Genomic DNA, 21239 nt, shown 5'->3' with positions numbered 1-21239 from the left:
ATGTACAATGTGTTAAACAGCTGTCAAGAGCTAAACGTACAATTCTTTTAATCAACTGTGATAAACTTATTAAAAATTTAAATGATTTATTGCACAGATCCGTTTGCCAAAGACTCTAAAATCTATCTCTGAATAATACAAAAAGAGACAAAATTCAAATGAATTTCATTTATAAGCACCTATAAGTATGCCACAGCCTTTCAATTTCTCACAATGATCTTTATTAGAGATGAACTCAAATAAATAAATCTGGATTAAACCAAACATAACAAAAAACAGATAAAAAGTCTGACCAAAGTCTGAACACAGACATATTTTTCATAAAAAGGTTAAGTGCATTTGTCTTGCTGTTTAAAGAAAAAATATGATTACAAAATTCCTATTTAAAAATATTTGTTGAACACTTAAGCTTTTTAATACACCAGCAAACATACCAACATAGCAGCAGTGCTATTTTAATCATGAATTTACCCAAAAAGTGCTTATTTAGTTGTAGATTTTCCGCAGTGGAGCTATTCTAATCATACATTTGCTTCAGTAGTGCTTTTCTCATCATGAAATTACCTTAGCAGTGCTGTTCTAATTATACATTAACTTCAGTAGTGCTATTATAGATCATGACTTTACCTCAGCAGTGCTATTCTAATTATACATTTACTTCAGTAGTGTTATTCTAATCATGGATTTACCCAAAAACTGCTCATTTAGTTGTAGATTTTCCTCAGCAGTGCTATTCTAATCAGACATTTGCTTCAGTAGTGCTTTTCTCATCATGGAATTACCTTAGCAGTGCTGTCCTAATTATACATTAACTTCAGTTGTGCTGTTCTAGATCATGACTTTACCTCAGCAGTGCTATTCTAATATTACATTTACTTCAGTAGTGCTATTCTTTTCATGAATTTACCCAAAAAGTGTTTATTTTGTTGTAGATTTTCCTCACCAGTGCTATTCTAATCAGAAATTTGCTTCAGTAGGGCTTTTCTCATCATGGAATTACTTTAGCAGTGCTGTTCTATTTTTAAAAAAAATCACTCCAGTAGTGCCATTATTTTCATGAATGTACTTCAGTAATCATTGAATCATAGATTTACCTCAAAAATGCTATTTTTCAATCATTAAATTTACCTCAGTAACACTACTAAGATCATAAATTCACTCCAGCAGTGCTATTCTAAATTACAAATTTAAAAAAACAGTGCTATTCTTAGCAAGAATTTACCTCAGAGGTGCACTTAATAGATTTACATCAGTAGTGCTATTCTAATCATGAATTCACTTCAGCAGTGCTTCTCTAGCCACACATTTACATCAGTAGTGCCATTTCAATCAGGTCACTTCAACAATGCTATCCTAATCAAAAATTTACTTCAGTTATCAATAATTTACATCAGCAGTGCAAGTCTAGCCACACACTTATTTCAGAAGTGCTATTCCAACCATAAACTTACTTCAGCAGTGCTATTCTAACCACAAATTTACTTCAGTTGTGCTTTCCTTATCAATAATGTACCTCAGCAGTGCACATTTATAGATTTATCTTATCAGTGCTATTCTAATCATGAGTCTCGTGCAAGTCTGATGCTGCAACTTTTGCATTTTCGGCCAAATAAGTTTCATTGCCTAAAATTCTGTGCATCCCTTGTCTTTTTAATGCTGCACCTTAAATTAGAACGACTTGCAACTTAATTAATTTTACCCTGATTGCTCAGTTTTTTTTTGCTCAAACACAAAGACAGGGCAAAAACACGTGGACTGTCTGGAGGTCCATGAGAACTGGTCAGAGATCCAGAGAGTTAAGGATGGTAGTGCAGGTTGTGCCTTTTTAGCCACACAGTTAAGCGGTTCACTCTTTCCACAGTACAGCAGTGCAGAGCTGGCTCTGGGAAGCACGTACTGTTTCGTAATGTTACGCTCCATTAATGTACTGACGTCAAGCTAGTGCTGCACATGTAATGTAAGTAGATCTGTGCATTCATTGCAGTCCTTAAGGATGTGTCCATCAAGAACAGCCGTGCTGCAATAAAAATATGATTTATTAGCAGACCTAATGGTCAACCACACATGGCTTGGACAAATCCCATAAACACAATGTTTAAATGCACGTACTTAGTACTGCGTTCAGCAGCCCTCGCCCATGGCATCTCCAGCTTACATGAGATCACTGCAGGAATACAGCTCCTCGACAATTCCAGTCTCCTCACTTTCCCAAATAAAACCTCAAGTTAGGGGAAGTGGAGAGAGAACGACATAAGAAAAATAACTAACTATCTGATAATTGAACACTTTTGCAAAAAAAAAAAAAAAAAGGAATTCAGTACACATCAATAGAGCTTCTAGAACCTGTAGTATCCAGGGGCAGTGATTCACTGGAACAGGAGAACTCTTCCTAGGCCTATTTATCAGACATCACACAAGGTGCCAAAAAAGACCAGTAAAACCATCCATAGATACTCTAGTCTTCAGCCAGATCCCTAACCCTTTACAGTAACTACTGACCATCGCTACTATAGTGTTAGCACTCCGACTACGAGTCTGGTCCAACAGCGCTACCACAGTATTAGCACTAGGGCTGCACGATATATTGTTTAAGCATAGTCATCATGATGTGCACATACTCAATAGTCACATACAGTTACCTTACAGTTCTAGTTCTTTTTAAAGCATTTAGTGCCAAACTACATCCTTCCAACCAAGAACCGATCAGCCCAATAATTGTCAAATTAGTTGGAACACAAATGATTCTTTACTCGGTAAAATTAATTGTTGCCTAAACTTAAAGAACAGGAAAAAAAAAATCCACTATTTTGAAAAAAAAAAAAAAAAAAAAAAAAAAAAAAAATAATAATAATAATAATAATAATAATATATATATATATATATATATATATATATATATATATATATATATATATATATATATATATATATATATATATTACTTAAAATACTCAGATCTATAGAAACTTATCAAGTCAGAATTGCTCACACTTGTAGTAACAGGAAACAGATGTCTGAAGATTAACACCTTTCAAAGCAACATCAAAGAAAACGTCATTCTGACTGTTACACTAAACAGTTGGATGGTTTTACAACAGTCTTGTGATGACGCCGTTAAAAAAGGCCATTCATTGAGAAGCACATGAAGGACACTAAATTATTCATATTTTTCTATCAACCAAAATGTAAAAAAAAAAAAAAAACACAAAAAAAAAAAAATAAAACACAAACTCAGGACACCCAAGAACGTTTATGCTACTTCCTCACAATCAAGATCATTGTGTCTCTTAAACGATTGAATTGTCAAAAATGTATGGTGGTATGAGCACATCAGCCAGTTCAAAGCTGCAGTTTTCTATAACTAAAGCCAGAGCAGCCATCGTCATGCTGCCAGGGTTCAGGTCAATTCTAAAAGCCAGTGATTTTAAACAGTAGTTAATAATCGAGTTCAGCTTACAAAGCAGAATATTCTACTTATATATATATATATATATATATATATATAAGTATATATATATAGCTAATTCAGCTAATTCAAACATACAGAAGGTCAACTGCTAAGCGGTCATCTGAATCACAGTGCAGCTAACAAACCTACACTTTGCACAAGATTTGCACACAGACACTACTTAAAAACTTAATTTAATTAAAAGTAAAGCCTTTTAAGAGGTGATTAAATCATAGATAATGCCATTTATCACAGTGATAAGATAAGATTTTACCTCTCCAGCAAAAAAAAAAAAAAAAAAAACAGAACACCAGACTGGAGTGGGGCAGCAGTCCAAGTACTGACCTGATCACTGTTATATTGCAGTTTAACCCAAGAAATTCTAAAGCTAAGTTAAAAGCTCAGTTAAATGTTATTATCCCAGCCCTGTACAGCTCATTTATTTCAGCTGGAAAACAGACAATCTGAAGAGGAAGTGATGTAAATGTGTGGCTAGAGAAGTGAACTGGGTAAACTGATACTAAGCCTGACAAGTGATGCTTAATGCTTTATATAATTAAAATTTATGCAAGTAGAGCATAAAAATGAACTTAAACCTGACATTTATCAGCTGTCTCTCACAGTACTATTGACGATCATCTGCAGGGGAGGACACACTAGAGGTGGGCGATATGGCCCTAAAATAATATCACGATATTTCATGGTATTTTCGCAATAACAATATTCTTGGCGATATGACAAAACACTTTAGCAAAATTTTTTTTTTTAAGAATACACTACTGCAACAAAATAAAAATATGAAAAACGAATTTTATTTTTGCTTACGATATGATATGGCACACCGCTAAATAAGGTATTAAAAAAAAAAAAAAAAAAGATTCAATATTTGTAATAGAAGCCAATGATCCAGAATGTTGTGATACTAATACTACACTTTAAATATCTCCATATATCCAGGATTAAAGTAAAATATATGACAAATATATACTGGACAGATATATTCTGTCTCTAGTAGATATATAATGGGAAATGAGAACAGTGTGAATTATTCTTTTGCTAAAAACAGTAAAAAATGTAGTACCCTGATGTGATAATTAGGGGTGGATGATATGGCACGATATTTCAGGGTATGATATCGTTCACAATATTCAAAAATGTTGGCGATATTATCACGTCTGATATGATATGGCACACCCCTAGGACACACTGCTCCTTAACTTATGTGATGTCCAGAGTTGTAACAAGAACAGAAATTTATCAATTTACACAACAGATTTAAAAACCGAGGCAGTAAAACAAAAACTAAAAGAAAGCCCACCCATTACAGACTCACAAGGAATCCAGTGTGAATTTCCCCTTTTAAAAGTGAAAGATTGTACTTTATGATCTTAAGCAATGATCTTTCTCATTAATAAAAGTTTCCTTTAAATTTCCATTTGAGTACAGACAAATATCCAATCAAAATAGAAAAACCTTTAAGTTTCACAAGCAATTATTTAATTCATCATCATTAACTTTTACTTAAGAGAAACAGGTTGGTCAATTTAACCATAGGTCCAAGAAACTGAAGGTAGCTACATTTATTAAGGTAGTACTTTATAAGGCAGTGTAGAAATGAAATAGGTTGAAACCCAATCAATTGCAAAAAAAAAAAAAAAAAAAAAAAAAAAATCAGGTGTACCATTATAGCCAGGGCTCTTTAAAAAAATTTATATTTTGATATGGTTTAAAAAAATAAAAAAATAAATAAATAAAAAATAAAAAAAAGCACATTGCCAATATGATAAGAAAATCTATATCTACATATGCAGGCCTGTCATGATAATGATGGTTATTTTAATACCAATATATGCCACATATGCAATTTTTTTTTTTTTTAAACAGCAACACAGTCCTTAGAATTTTCAGACTAGGAATTGAAATTGAAACATAATAGGGGTATCCCATATGGTGTAAAATAGGATTATTATGTAATGATTGTGACTAATCTATGTCTTAAAAAGTCGACATACCAGCTCACTCACATTAGCAGCCTCTCCTCAATAAGTGAAATCATGGAGGTTGTATTTGTATATTGTACATACTTTGAAAATGTAAAGTAATTATCATAACAGGCTCAGGGTGCCAAGTTTTATATTATGTGTTGGAGAAAAATGAAGTGTAATATAAAGCAAAAGATAGTTTGATAGGCAGTTTGGTAGTTTAGCCAGCATGATCACCAGTAGGGCTATAAATACACCGCTAGTCAAGTAATCTAACAGTTATTTTTCTGATTAGCAAAGTACTGTATTGTTTGCACTATAAGGCGCACTTATAATCTGGTGCTTCTTATAAATGAACTCTACAAGTCAGGTTGTAAGGAGCAATAAAGCCACTCTGCTTAAGGGCAGCGTTATAAAGGAGTTTCAGTGAAGTTTCTCCAGCACCAAGGCTAGAGCAGTATTAGCATTAGACACTAACTGTGCTAAGCGCTAGCTCTTTCACCTTTCAGAGGTGAGTATTATTGGCCTGTAGCCAAATGACATTCAGCTGCAGTTTATCAAGCTTAAATGCAAACTATTTATTCCACTACAAACGTTTTTTGATCTCATCAGATGTAGGCCAGTGAGTTTTTTTGGCTTTCTCGGTCATCACGTTCAGTATCTCCTCCATTTTCACTGTTGTGTTTTACGTGGATCTCTGGAAACGCACGTCCAGAGCGTAATTACGGTGTGTGGCAGTGGACAAATAGCTATTTTTAATAGCTAGATTAAACTCAGAGATGTTGATCCGGACGGGATTAAAATTACCGGAGGACCACGGAGTTCAGCGAAAACAACAGGTAATTCAGCCTGTAATTTTCTCAGAGGACGTCTGAGAAAAACACATACATGGTCGTTCCGGACAGGAATAAAATCACAGAGGACCCTCAATAAAAGAGAAAATTACCCCAGGACCCCCTGAGAAACTAATGCCGTCCAGATAGGGCTTTATTGTCATTACTGCATCTGTAAACTTCTGTATTTTGCACATTTGCATTTCTCACTGTTGTAGAAACCTGACACTTCAGCAGCCCCCATGCACTGCCCTGCAGCATCAGATGCACATAGGCTGCATGGTCAGCACTCTCTGGAGCATTGCCGCTGCTGCCTGGGTCAAAGTTTCATAGATTAGTCAGTGACAGACATGATAATGACAGTGAGGCTTACACCAAGCCTACGTGCTCATCCACCTGCTGCTTCATCAATCTTCTGAATCAGATCCTTCTTTATGCATGTACACTAACCATTTATACAATCATTACAAGCATGGCTTTTTAGCAGGCTATAAAAAGTGTATAAACTATACAAATTTAGCCCTATTTGGATTGGATTAGTTTATCGGGGAGATATCTAATAAAAACATTTACATGGCTCCTCATGGACAAAACTCCAAAGGGCATCCGGATGATGCTAATATTAGCAAAAGAGAAGCTATCCTCTATAGTCTAATTTTTGTTAAAATGTAGTTCATGTAATCTACTGGTACAGATGCATACAGATTGAGGATTTAATTTTTTTAGAATTATTTTTTTAGAATTAAACTGATCTCTTTTTCTGTGAAAAGATCTAAAAAATCTATTAAAAAAAGTATAAATAAATAAATTAAAAACACACAGGAACCCCTGTGAGAGTAAATTACCTCAGATCCACCCAAGCAGGGAAGACTGTATTAAAAATTGCCTTTACAGATTAATTTACCGTATTTTTGGGCGTACCGGATAATAGGGTGCCTTATCAATAATAATTAAAAAAAAAACGAGCACAGGTTGTTAATCTACACGTATTTCTCTCGAACATTTTCTCCCCATTTATTTGGGTGAGTAAAGCACTTCCTTTTACTTACAGTAAGCTTAGATTTCCAATATGTTGTCTAATGGTGAGTTTTCAATGAAGTTTCCATAGCTCTAAGGCTGGGTGCAGCAGCATTAGCATTAGCCACTAGCTACAGCGCTAGTGGGATGTAAATGAGGCGCGATAGCGTTAAACTGAGGAAACCTCAGTATTTTGGTAAGCCAGGGAGCTATCAGCTAGGTTGTTGTAACACAGTAAACATGCAAGACATTCCAACATACTCACCTCTATATGGCGAAAGAGCTAGCACTTTAGTTAGCGGCTAATGCTAATACTGCTGCACCCAGCCTTGGTGCTGGAGAAACTTCAATTAAAACACTTATAACGCTGTACTTCAGCGGAGTGGTTAAAACCTGACTGGTAGAATTCATACATAATGTGCAGTGGATCATAATTCGCACTGTCGATTTTTGGGAAAATGAAAGGATGAGGATAAGTGTGCATTACAGTCCAAAAAATAAAGTAATAAATTATATATTACATGATTGAGATATTATACAGTTTTGGAGATACCACTTCAGTTTCTCTCATTTTGCTATTTATAGTTTTATGTTTGAGTAAAATGAACATTGTTGTTTTATTCTATAAACTACGGACATTTCTTTCAAATTCCAAATACAAATATTGTTATTTAGAGCATTTATTTGCAGAAAATGAGAAATGGCTGAAATAACAAAAAAAAATGCAGAGCTTTCAGACCTTAAATAATGCAAAGAAAACAAGTTCATATAAAATTATATAAAGTCCATAAAGTTTTAAGAGTTCAGAAATCAATATTTGGTGGAATAACCCTGGTTTTTGATTACAGTTTTCATGCATCTTGGCATCATGTTCTCCTCCACCAGTCTTACACACTGCTTTTGGATAACGTTATGCCTTTACTTCTAGTGCAAAAATCAGTTCAGCTTGGTTTGATGGCTTGTGATCATCCATCTTTCTCTTGATTATATTCTAGAGGTTTTCAATTTGGTAAAATCAAAGAAATTCACAATTTTTAAGTGGTCTTTTATTTTTTTCCCCAGAGCTGTATTATCAACATATTATTAGCACAAAATGTTCTTAAAAATGTATTACACCTGTTTATTGCCATTATTTCTGGGACAGTATCTATGGTATACAAAAGAAACTGTAAATATTCAATAGTTTTTTTTTTTACAATAAAACAGACACAGCTAAACTAAATAAAATCTAACAGCCCATCCACCTTGAGATATTCCAGGCATAAAACTAGAGGTTAGATAATATTGTACCATCACATTATGAACATTACGCTTTTCTGAATATACTTTTGATATTATCAGCGCTTGAATACCACATGAAAACATTATTTGACCTGTTTAACCTATATAACTGAATGCACTGCATTTTAAATAAGATTACGAATAAAAAACATTAAACTAAACGTTTCTGTTAGCAATTTGTAAAACATGGCCCAACAACTGTATTTTATCTGTGCTGATAAACAAAGCGCCCACACAGAAGAAACTTCCAAGCACATTGGTTGGTACCCAGGAGGCCTTCAAAGACCCAGATCTTTGTATGGATTGGAGTATAAACCATCCTTTTGTGTAAACTGATCAAAGCACTAGCTGATTATGTAGTGGCAGACAAACCACCACAATCCTACCTTTCACACCCAGGTATTTATTGTATTTCACATTCATATAATGTGTTTAATTGACCTTCAAAACTTCATACTTCAGTAAGACCTGCAGTAGATGAACCCACATTCTTCCAACTTTGCTAGACACGTTCCAGCCTGAATCCATTCTCAAAACCAGTGAAACAACAAGTCAGGAAGAGGCTCTGTAGAGGTTAAAAGCATGCGTACAATAACATAAATGTATCTAGTATTATTTAAAAAGTTATAATGGCCGCCTATTTAACGCAACTTTAATGCCACTAACAGAACAAGTGTATAGCCTACATTCTGGTCAAACTATAAAAAAAATAACCAAGCTGAAAAAGTGGAGACAAAGGTCACCAACGGACTGACGGCTAAAATCACATCAATTTAAGATAAGAAAACGCTGGGGACGTAAAAACATAGGTCAAACCAAACAGGTAAAGATAGGACTCAGAATAGCAAGGTTATGTCTTAAACCTTAACTCTAAATACAGTAGAACAGATTTAAAAACCTATAAAAGACTCATGTTAAACACAATATAGCTTGCAAGCTTGGCATTATACCAAGTATCCAGTTGCTTATGGCTGGGAGCGTCAAGTATCTAGTTATCTATCTATCTGCATGCAGGCCGCAGACGTCTCCCACCCTGATCAAGCTCTTAGACATACACCCTCCACCGCAACGAGACGTTTTCGAGAAGTTCAGGTCAAAAACCACAAGGACAGCAGAGCACAGCAAAGCAATGCAAAAGTAACCAACTAAACACAAGAAGCTCAAGTAGTGCAAGACAATTTAACCTAAAATAAAACCCTTTTTTGCTTAAAAAAAAAAAAAAAGGATCTCTATTAGGCACTCTAATAATAACTCTCATTTAGATGTAATAACATCAAATCTAAAGACATTCTAACAACTTGTATTGCCATGTTGACATATCCTTGTTGTAATTCTGTCGAGTCACGTTACCATTGATTAACATAGAATTTCACTCTCTCTTATCTATAATCACATTATTTTCTAGTAAAAACTCCAGTTACAGATATCCAAGCCTGTATTGATATTATACTGTTTACTTATTGTGCAATATAACCTCAACATTTTTTTTTGTTTGTTTGCATACACTCTACCATTGTCTAAATATGGTGTCACTGCATTATTATGCCAATATGTTACCCTTATATGAGTGGCATATAATTCTCTTTGATACATGATAATATCATTCTGGGACAATACATTGTCCAAAAAATGTTTATTGTGACAGGCCTGCAGATATCTACAATTGCATAATATAATTATTTTTCACTAGTAGAAATTGTAGTACAAAGTTGTGGTGTTCCATATCATATCGTACCCAGTAATATCGCCATTTTCCTATTATTAGTATGATGACATGTTGGAAGATTGACTTTAACTGTTACAATCTGGTGAAAATCATGATTGAGGGGTTTCATATTACATCATATGCAATAATATTAGCAAATATGCAATAATATTAGCAAAATTTTGATTTTGTTTGCCAAAATCCATATTGTCCAGCCCTATTACAAAAACATCATTATAAATCTGATTAAAAGACCAGTTGTAGAGATCAATAACAGTATTATTTCTAGACAAAACTCTGACTGTAGAGATCTAACATATTATAGACTCCACCACGTGCACATAAATATAAATATCTAAGTTAGACAAGCTGGCTAAAAAGTTTAGCTTGTAAGCTAGCTTTATACACAACTTCTGGTTTTTACCATCACATTATGGACAGTATGCTTTTCTGAACATACGTTTGATATCAGTGCTCACAAACACAAATAAGAATAGTATAACCTATATAACTTGAAAAAAAAGTTATAAAATAAGTTTGACAGCAATTTTTAAAACATGGTACAACAACTGAATAAGCTAAGACCAACATACACACAAACACACAGGTATACACTCACTTAATCAAGGTGTGTGTGCTTGTTTAATATCAGTGATCAAACACTAAGTAGTTTATGCATAAAACATGGTTTAACAAGTGGTACATAGTGCATGTATGGGTTAACATGTCCACACACACACACACACACACACACACACACACACACACACACACACACACACACACACACACACACACACGTATAAACCCACTCATTCAACGTGTGTGTGGGTGATATCAGTGCTCAAACACTAAAACAGTATACACATAAAAAAACATGGTTTAACAACTGGTACATTTATGAGTTACACACACACACTCTCTCTCTCTCACTTAACGTGTTTGGGTGACTGACTAGCTCAGTAGCTAGTTAGCTAACCTTGCTAGCCAGAAGAGAAGCTGATGTGTGTGAGCGTGTGTGTACCACCTGTGTGTGTGCGTGTGTGTATATATAGAGACGTGTTAGCTCATTAGCTAAGCACCTAGCAGGCTAACCTGTTTAGCCAGCTTAGCGTTGTAGCGTTAGATAGGGGTAACACCACCCCCTCCCCTGAAAACCGAACCGAGGCCGTGTTAGCAAGCTAATGCTAATAACGAGCTACATAGCTAGCTGGGTAGCTAACAAGCTACCTGAGAGTATCAATACAGATAGCCAGGCTTTTAGCTGGGTCAGCTAACCATCGAGGTAATGAACAACACATATACAGATAACTATCTTTATTGAGAAAGTAAACGCTTAGACGCATTAGCTCATTAGCTAAGTAGCTAGCAGGCCAACCTGTTTAGCCAGCTTAGCTAGCTTAGCTTGGTAGGCAGGGTAACACCACCCCCTGAAAACAGAGGCCGTGTTAGCTAATGCTAGCTATCCAATGCTAGTGACCTACCTAGCCAACGTGCTAGCTAGCTGACAAGCTAGGTATGTCTATCTGACAGCCCCAGTGCAGATAAGCTAAGGTAAATTAACTTTTTGGAGATTATAATGTGGAACTAAGGGTAATTTTTTTTACTTAGAGAAAGGCATTTTTTCTTGCTAGTTTAACCAGTTTAGTTATAACCTATATCTTATAGCACTTAAAGCAAAATAAACACCACATAAGTTATTGTTAGAATATTTAGCCACCTAACCTACATAGCAAGGGAATTACTGTCCATAGAAATTATTATTATAATTAAAATGAACTTTCTTCTGGTATTTATGTGATGGCAAATGTAATCATCATCATTATTGACACATATAGCCAGATATATATCCAGATCCTACCAAATTTAGCTTGTGTATTAATAGTCCAATTTAACATACATTAAAATATGACTCCCTTTATTTTTTTACATTAACTAAATTAACAAATTAATTCATTAATTATTCATATATATTACCTTTCTTATAATATCTCTGTGACGGTAAATCTAATCAGTCACTATGGGTAAACATCATATCCACATCTGTAACTTTCTTTAAGAATTACATTTTTATTTATTTCACCTTTATTTCACCAGGCTAGTCATTAAGAACAAGTTCTTATTTACAATAACGGCCTGACATGTTGCTACTAACCCATGTTTAATATACGTAAATAAGAATATTTTAAAAAATCCGTAAAGATTCTTAAAATAGCCTGTGTATTAATTCATTCATTTAATGGCAAAACTAATCCGTATTATGGTAAATATCATTATATACACATATGTAAGTTTCTTTCTGTAATTATGATTTTTTTACTCTAAATGTTCTATAGTTTGTAAATTGTACAAAGTTTGTAGATTGTTTAAATAAGATCAAAAAAATTAAATCACTGTTTAAAAATATGTATACATTTTTTAGAAATGTAGCCAGGGTATTGCTAGTTCAATTTAGTGGTAAGCTAAGTAATCATCATTATGGGTAGCTATTAGGGGCGGGCAATATTATACTGTATACAATATATCGTGACACAGAAATATCATGATATTAAAAATCCATATCGTGATAATAGGGCTGTTCTGTCTTAAAAGTAGTCTATTATTATTTACTGTGAAGCTTTAGGTTTATTTATTGTATAAATTGTTTTAGTTTGCAGTTTATATGCATGAAAATATTCTGCAATATTTTTTGCTGCATTATATTATTTTATGCTATATTATTTATTTTGCCACATTATGATTATACGGTTATACTATTATACTATATTCCTGAAATTAATGAATTATTTTTCTGTTTTCCTATATCGCCAAGTATATTGTCATAATATCGTGATGTGATTTCATTTTAGAGCCATATCGCCCACCCCTAGTAGCTATAAATCATAATATCCACATCTGTAAGTTTAAGAGCATCCTTTCTTCTTGTGCTTTCTTTAAGAATGACATGTTGCTAAGATATATTATTTATGACTCATTTAAAAAAAGGAAAATAAGTTGATAATTAGTTTAAAACATCTGCCAAAATTGCTAGAAATGTAACCTGTGTATTAAGTCCAATTTAACTTTTTTTAAAGACATATATTGTCCCCCTTTTCATTGCTTTAATTTTATTTGTATTTTTTTTTTTTTTGGGGGGGGGGGGTAAAATATTTAGTTACATAGCTAATTGCCTTAGTTTCTCGTGTGTGTTGCACTTGTCTAACGTGCTGTGTCTATATTTGTGCTGTTATTTCATAACTACAAAACGTAAAATAAAACAAATAACCCAACAAATGCAGCTAGCCTACCCAGCCTACCTTCTGGACAGCTAACCTAGCTATCAGCTAACTAGCATGCTAACGAGCTAGCTAATGAGTCACACACACACAGACACACACATTATAGCTAGGTTATATAGCTTTAGCGAGCTAGCTAAGCTAGCCACTTACCTTTTTAAGATATACCACGAATGTCAGAGCTGCTCAGTTCTAAATTCTGTGTCTTTTCGCTGTTTATTTTCCCCAGAAGCTGCTTATCTTCTAATGATTTCCCTTCTTAAAAAAACAAACAAACAAAACGGAGAGATAGGACTTCACATCAGAGCCGATAATTCCGATCTCGGGCTTTCACTGCTCAGATAGCGCGAATTCTTGGGCATTTTTAAAGCCGAATCAACCCCCCGAACTCTCTCACCAGCAGCACAATAACGGAGTGACAGCCCACTGTCAAAACAGAACCATAGTCCGAAAAATCCGCTTCTACAGATCCTAAAATACAGATAAATTTCTTCCACACAGAGGCCAAGATCTTCTTCGGGTCAGAGTCTTGATGAAGGGGAGGGCCGCTTCGCTCCAAAGTGCGCTGATTGGCCAAACCCCTCTGAAACGCGCTCGCTAATTGGATTATAACGCTGACAAACACCGCCGCCAACGGCCGACCCTGCGATTCCATTGGTTGTCGGCACGTCACTCAACCCGGTCACTGAAATTAATTCTATTACGTGCACAGTGTAATAATAAATAATGAATAATAATAAATAAAACTTATATACAAACAATTTAATAATTTGAATATCACCATTCAAATTCACACTTTACATAATGCCAGTCATGCCAGTACAAGTAACTGAACTAAACTAAACAAAAAACATACTATAAAATAAATAACAATATATTTTAATAAATAACTGAAGAAAAAAAAATGGGCACCCTATGTGAATTCAAATACACAAAAGTAAAAAATATCAAAGGTTAGGACTATAAAACAAAATCATTTTAAAATAATAAAAAAATTATATTAATACAAGTAATAAGTATAAATTTAAGTAATATCTAAAAGAAGTTCATAGAAATCTGAAAAAATAATTAACTAAACAAAAATAAAAAAAAGTTTTGACAAGATTAAAATAAACTGAATAACTTAACAAATATAAATAAAAAGAAACAATACAACAACTCTAATACAATACAATACAAAAACTATAATATTATTAATACCAGACCAGATAAAAAAAAATCTGTTACTAATAACAATATGAAAAAAACTAAATACAAACTAAAAAAAAACATACCATACCATAAAAAGAAAAATGACCAATACAAATTAGTAATTCAAATAAGACAATAATTAAATATAATAAAAAATATTCTCAGCCACCATCACGACTGCTAAAGCTGAATTTTATCACAATAAATTCAGCTCCCTCACAGACTCCCGGAAAATATTTGCTACTTTCAAATCACTACTGAACCCTCCTCCTCCTCCTCCAGCTACATGCCTTACTGCTGAAACACTTGCATCATTCTTTACTGGAAAAGTGGCAGCTATCAGCAACCAGTTTACTGATGTAACATGTAGCAGTCCTACTACATGCTCTGCAGCCCGGTGTCCCTCCACCGAAGGCGTTGCGCTCTCCTCGTTCACTTCTCTCACTGAGAACGAGACACTGGCTCTCCTAACACGTAGCCGTCCTACTACGTGTCCGCTTGACCCAATTCCCTCAAACTTACTACAAACCATCGCACCTGCAATCATTCCGGCTATCACTCACACCATCAATGCCTCTTTAACTTCTGGTGTTTTCCCAACTGCTTTCAAACAAGCACATGTGACACCACTGCTTAAAAAGCCTTCTCTCAACCCCGCCCAGGTTGATAACTACAGACCGGTCTCACTACTACCCTTTCTCCCTAAAACACTCGAGAGAGCAGTTTTAAATCAGGTCTCTGGCTTCCTCTCCCAGAATGACCTCCTGGACCAGAACCAATCTGGATTCAAAAAAGGACACTCTACCGAGACGGCTCTGTTGTCTGTGACTGAAGCGTTGAAAACTGCTAGAGCTGCAGGCCAGTCCTCAGTGCTCATTCTGCTGGACCTCTCGGCCGCCTTCGACACGGTCAACCACGACTTCCTCCTAACTATACTTTCAAACATGGGGATCTCAGACAATGTGCTGTCATGGTTTAGATCATACCTCACTGGGCGCTCGTTCAAGGTGTCGTGGCAAGGACAGCTGTCCTCAGCCCACTCCTTATCCACTGGGGTTCCCCAGGGTTCGGTACTGGGGCCCCTTCTCTTCTCCATATACACCACCTCTCTTGGTCAGGTTATCCGCTCACACGGATTTTCCTACCATTGCTTTGCTGATGACACCCAGCTATACCTGTCATTCTCACCTGAAAGATAACTCAATCTCTGCACGGATATCGTCGTGTCTCTCTGACATATCCTCATGGATGAAGGAACATCACCTCCAACTAAACCTCTCAAAGACTGAACTTCTGGTCATACCAGCAAAACCATCTTTTCAACACAACCTCTCTATAAGCATCGACTCTCTCTCTCTCTCTCACCGACAAAGGTTGCTAGGAACCTGGGTGTTATGGTTGATGACCAGCTCTCCTTGTGGCCTCAGTTGCTCGATCCTGCCGCTTCGCGCTTTATAACATCAGGAAAATTAGACAGTTTCTGACGCAACAGGCCACCCAACTCCTGGTACAAGCAGTCGTCATCTCACGCCTCGACTACTGCAATGCCCTGCTAACTGGCCTCCCGGCCTGCGTAGTAAAACCACTCCAAATGATCCAGAATGCAGCAGCACGTCTGGTCTTCAACCAACCAAAACGGGCACATGTCACCCCGCTGCTCATTGAGCTCCACTGGCTACCAGTTGATGCTCGCATCAAATTCAAAGCTCTTACTATCGCCTACAAGGTGATGACAGAACAGGCTCCTTCCTACCTGCACTCACTCCTGAAGGCTAACGCTACCTCCCGGCCTCTGCGCTCCTCCAATGAACGTCGCCTCGCTTTGCCAAACACTCACACAAAGCAATCCAGACTGTTCTCATACAGAGTTCCCCAATGGTGGAACAAACTACCTTCCACTACCAGATCAGGAGAATCTCTCACTATCTTTAATAAACTCCTGAAGACAGAGCTCTTCAAAGAGCACTTACTCTCCTAACACCTCTAACACACTAACTACTTCTAACCTCATTTCCTTCTTCCCCTCCTTCACTTCTCTATCCCTTTATTTCCCTTCGACCTCCTTTAAGCCCTATCTAAAAATGGGTTATCTAAATTCCTATTACTTTGTACTTCATTATTGTAAGTCGCTTTGGACAAAAGCGTCTGCCAAATGAAATGTAATGTAATGTAATGTAATGATGATTAAAACAAAGTAAAAAAAAACAACAACATTTTTTTAGCAAGATATGAACACTAAATAAACTATAAAATAAATATAACAAAATATAGATGTGAAATACTAACATAATTTATTCAATAGTAATAAAAAAATAAAGTAACATATAAGTAAGTCCTCAAATACTTTGCCTCTTTCCCGAGTCTTAACGAGCTTCGCTCTCAAGTGCGCTGATTGGTCAAGCCCCTCTGAATCACGCTCGCTGATTGGATTATAGTGCTGACAAGCACCGTCGTCAACGGCCAAAACGCCGATTCTATTGGTTGTCGGCACGTCACTCATTTCGGTCACTGAAACGATTTCTATTACGTGCACATTGTAATAATAAACAATAAACAAAACTTCTATACAAATAATCTTCATTTGAATGTCACATTCCTCACATAAATGCAGCTAAACAAAAAAATTACTATACAAAACATTATAACAATAAAATAACAAAATAATAGTTATCCAAATAAGTAAGCCCAGTATGTCTCTCTCCAAAGTGCACTGATTGGCCAAGCCCTGCAGAAACACGCTTGTTAATTGGATCATAGTGCTGATAACAATGCCCTCAATGGCCAAACCTGTGATACTATTACAGTTTTTTATATTTGTTTTAAAGGTTTTTTAAAAAACAATTTAAATTATTCATTTTTCATAAATATTAGGCTATTTCAAAGGTCAAAAATGTTTTTATCAAATGTGAATATTCACTTACAGTGGTCCACCCAGTCGTGCAGCTTGCCATGACAGGGTGGATGCATGCATGACAGGAAATATGAAGTTAGAATAAAAGTAAAAAAAAATTTATAAAATATGATTTCTGTGTAAATGAGTGAAGTGATCCAGACTATGAAGGAACACATAATGAATCATGTAGTAACTTAAAAGTGTTAAACAAACTAAAATACAGCATTTAGGTGCTCTTATATGGGGAGCTGTTAAATTGTGGTTTCTGGGGCTGGTAACTCTGATGAACTTATCCTGTACAACTTCCAGTCTGAGCGGATGACTGCCAGTCTCATTATAGCATTTTTGATGTTTTTTTTTTTTGCAACTGCACTTGAGGATATTTTAATTTTTTTTTTGGATTGACTGACCTTTATTACTAAAAGTTCTTCTCATAATCTGGATTAGAACATTATTCAAATAGAGCTATTCACTCTATACCAACTCTACCTCTTCACAACTTTACAACTGATGCTCTCAAACACATTAAGAGGCAAGACATTCAAGTAATTAACTCTTGATGAGTTCAGCACAGCTGTTAACTGAAAGCCAGGTGAATTCCAGGTGACTCTACCTCATAAAGCTGACTGAGAAAATCCAGCCAAGATGTGCAAAACTGTTGTCTAAGTAAGAGGTGCTACTTTCAAAAATCGAAAATGTAAAATATATTCTGGTTTAACACTTTAGTATTCATCTACAATGCAGATAATGTTTTAATAGATTTTTTTCCAATATTGTGCAGCCCTAACACAAATATGACCAATATATTGTATGTGGTAACTATAGGACACTTTATAGGTCTTTAGGTTATAAAGGTAACATCAGGCCCTGAGACATCTCCAGCTCATTTAGTATGCACTTATAAATAAAGCCAGAGTTAAAAGGCATTTGTTTTATATATCTGAGAGGGTAAATCTAAATTATTGAATAATTCTGACTCTTATTAAGAGTTCTGTATAATAATAACAAGAGGTGGAATATGATTTACTGTTCAGATGTTCTGAGGAGACAATTGGCTGCTTGACAGCACCATCATGTGGCCACCATCAGCTAAGAGCATTTATATATCTCTGACTCTTCAAATCTATGTGAATATATCCAGCATATTCACAGTGAGCTGATACAGTTATTTCATTGCTAATTAACTGGTATTGATCATGTGTGTGTGTTTAGTTGTGTGTATTAATACTATTTATTATATATTTTTTATTTTTTATTTTTATAATAATGGTACATCAAGTTATTTATTATTATGTATTAGCAGTCTAATTTTAACATACAGTACCACTTAAAAGTTTGGTTACACCTTCTCATTAAATATGTTTTTTTAATTTCTTTATTTAATTTATTTTCTACATTGTAGATTAATATTAAAGACATGAAAACAATTAAAGGACACATATGGAATTACTGTATATAGTAAACAGTAAAAAGAAATAGTGTTTGTCCTCTACCTGACCAATCCCCTGATCTAAACCTGATGAACTGAGATGGTGATTTGAGGTGATTTAATTGGGATGAGCTGGAGCTTCACAACGTGAAGGAAAAGCAGCAGCTATTGTTCAGCACCACCAGGAACTCCTTCCTTCAAGACGCTGAGAAAACTATTCCAGGTGAATCTCCCTCATGAAGACACTGAGATTAAAATACCAAGAGTGTGCAGATCTGTCCTCAAAGATAAATGTGATACTTATTTAGAATAATCTAAAGTATAATTCTAACATATTCTGGTTTGTTTAACACTTTTTGTATAATAGATAATTCTACATGTTCCTGTATAGATTGGATATATAGTATAACCAATATGTGGTTGATTAACTGGAGCACAGTATATAGCATAGGTGCATAGGTGGACCAACACCAGCAGATGGCATGTCTCTCTAAACCATCACTGATTGGTGGAAACTTCACACTTCTCTCCACTCTTCCTCCAGACTCTGCTCCCTTGATTTACAAATGAAATGTAAAATTTACTGATGATCAGTGATGGTTTGGAGAGACATGTCATCTGCTGGTGTTGATCCACTGTGTTTTATTATCAAGTCTAAAGTCAGTGCAGTTTTGTTTTCCCACAAAATCTTACAGCACTTCATGCTTCCCTCTGCTACTGACAACTTTTATGGAGATGCAGATTTCATTTTCCAGCAGGACTTGGCACACTGCCTACACTGCCAAAAGTATCAATTGGTCTTATATAATATTCAAATTTTCTGAGACACTGATTTTAGTTTTTTTATTGCCTGTAACTATCCTCATAATCATCAACAATAAAATTAATAAACACTTAAAATAGATCACTCTCTGTGTAATACTATAATATATGAATAATATATGAATTTCACATTTTTACTTGAATTACTTTTCAATGATATTAAAAAATTTTTTTGAGATGCACCTATATTAAGCCAGGCGGACACTGTGCGATTTTAGCCCGATTTTAAGCCCGATCTGGTCGGATGCGACTGAATTTCATGATCGGGCCGAATTTTAGCTTGATCGTGCGTCGTTTGTCGTGCAGTGTGAGAGGGGAAGCGATGTCCGATTAATTGCCCATAGGAGCTGCGAATGAGCAGTCGGACGCGACCAGGGATTTCTGACATGCCAGAAATTTTGGTCGCTTGTCTCACAGTGTGAGCTGTTTTGCGGGCCGATTTCTTAACGTCACGACCTGTTTTCCCAAAAATCTGCACAGTAACTATAAATAATTATTAGTCATATTTATTTCTGTCAGTTATAAGGATTTATATTTATGTTCGGTACACAGACTTATAGCTTAATATAGCAGACACAGGCATTCTGCTGTTTAAGAATTTCAACAGATGCTTATTCTCAGTCAATAGCTGGAGTTTTTGAAAAGAAAAATTAAAAGAGAAAATATCTTTGACAAACATAAATTTATTTTATTTCACTTTGCTATTATATCTGAAAAATAAAGCACATTGTCAGCCTCTGGTGCTGCCCGTCAATTATATAAAACTTAAAACATGCACAGAAATATAAAGCTATATTTTATAATTCGTTTCTTTTCGCCAGGGCAAATTTATTAAAATTATAAATATGTTAATTTATTAATTAAAATCTCGTCCAGTGCTCCAGAATATTAGCCACGCAAAGCCAGCTTAGCGCAGCGCGTGGCATTGCGCGCGGCATTGCCCGCATAATAACCTCTGTCTTCTAAAATAATCGTTTTAATAAATAAGGTCGGAGAAGTGTAGTAAAATTAGTGCTATTAAACTTACTAAAGCTAATAAATGTACTGATAATTAATCAAGATAAATCAGACAAAATGCGCTGCGCCGCTCTCTCGCTCTCTTTCGCAGCGCGGAGCTGAATTCAGCGCGAGGCTACAGGAACTCAGTTCAGTTGAATAAAAATAAGTAAGGGCCTGTAAGTACAAGCAAAGGACCTGTAAGTAAATATAGTCAAATATAAAGTATAGTTTGAGGTTTTGGTGAGCTGTTTTCATGATTTGAAACTGAAACTAACTGAAACTTTGATTATTCTGCAGAAAGCCTGGGTTATTTTAAACGAATTTTTAATGAGTTTATATTTTATATTTTTTATTTATTCATTTA

At 35.2% G+C, this 21239-nt stretch overlaps 1 protein-coding gene across 2 annotated transcripts in view; it reads right to left on the bottom strand.

Moving 5' to 3' along the window:
* ppm1bb (protein phosphatase, Mg2+/Mn2+ dependent, 1Bb) overlaps positions 1–14086 on the bottom strand; it is a 47323-nt gene extending 33237 nt beyond the window's left edge. For both annotated transcript variants that reach the window (XM_007235649.4, XM_007235648.4), the window contains exon 1: positions 13695–14086. The gene's annotated coding sequence lies outside the window, so the exon portion shown is untranslated. The remainder of the gene's footprint in view (positions 1–13694) is intronic.
* Between the last annotated feature and the right edge of the window lie 7153 nt (positions 14087–21239).

The sequence above is a fragment of the Astyanax mexicanus genome, chromosome 15 (assembly GCF_023375975.1).
Source record: "Astyanax mexicanus isolate ESR-SI-001 chromosome 15, AstMex3_surface, whole genome shotgun sequence".
Classification (NCBI taxonomy): domain Eukaryota; kingdom Metazoa; phylum Chordata; class Actinopteri; order Characiformes; family Acestrorhamphidae; genus Astyanax; species Astyanax mexicanus.
This window is presented reverse-complemented; position numbering and strand designations above follow the sequence as displayed.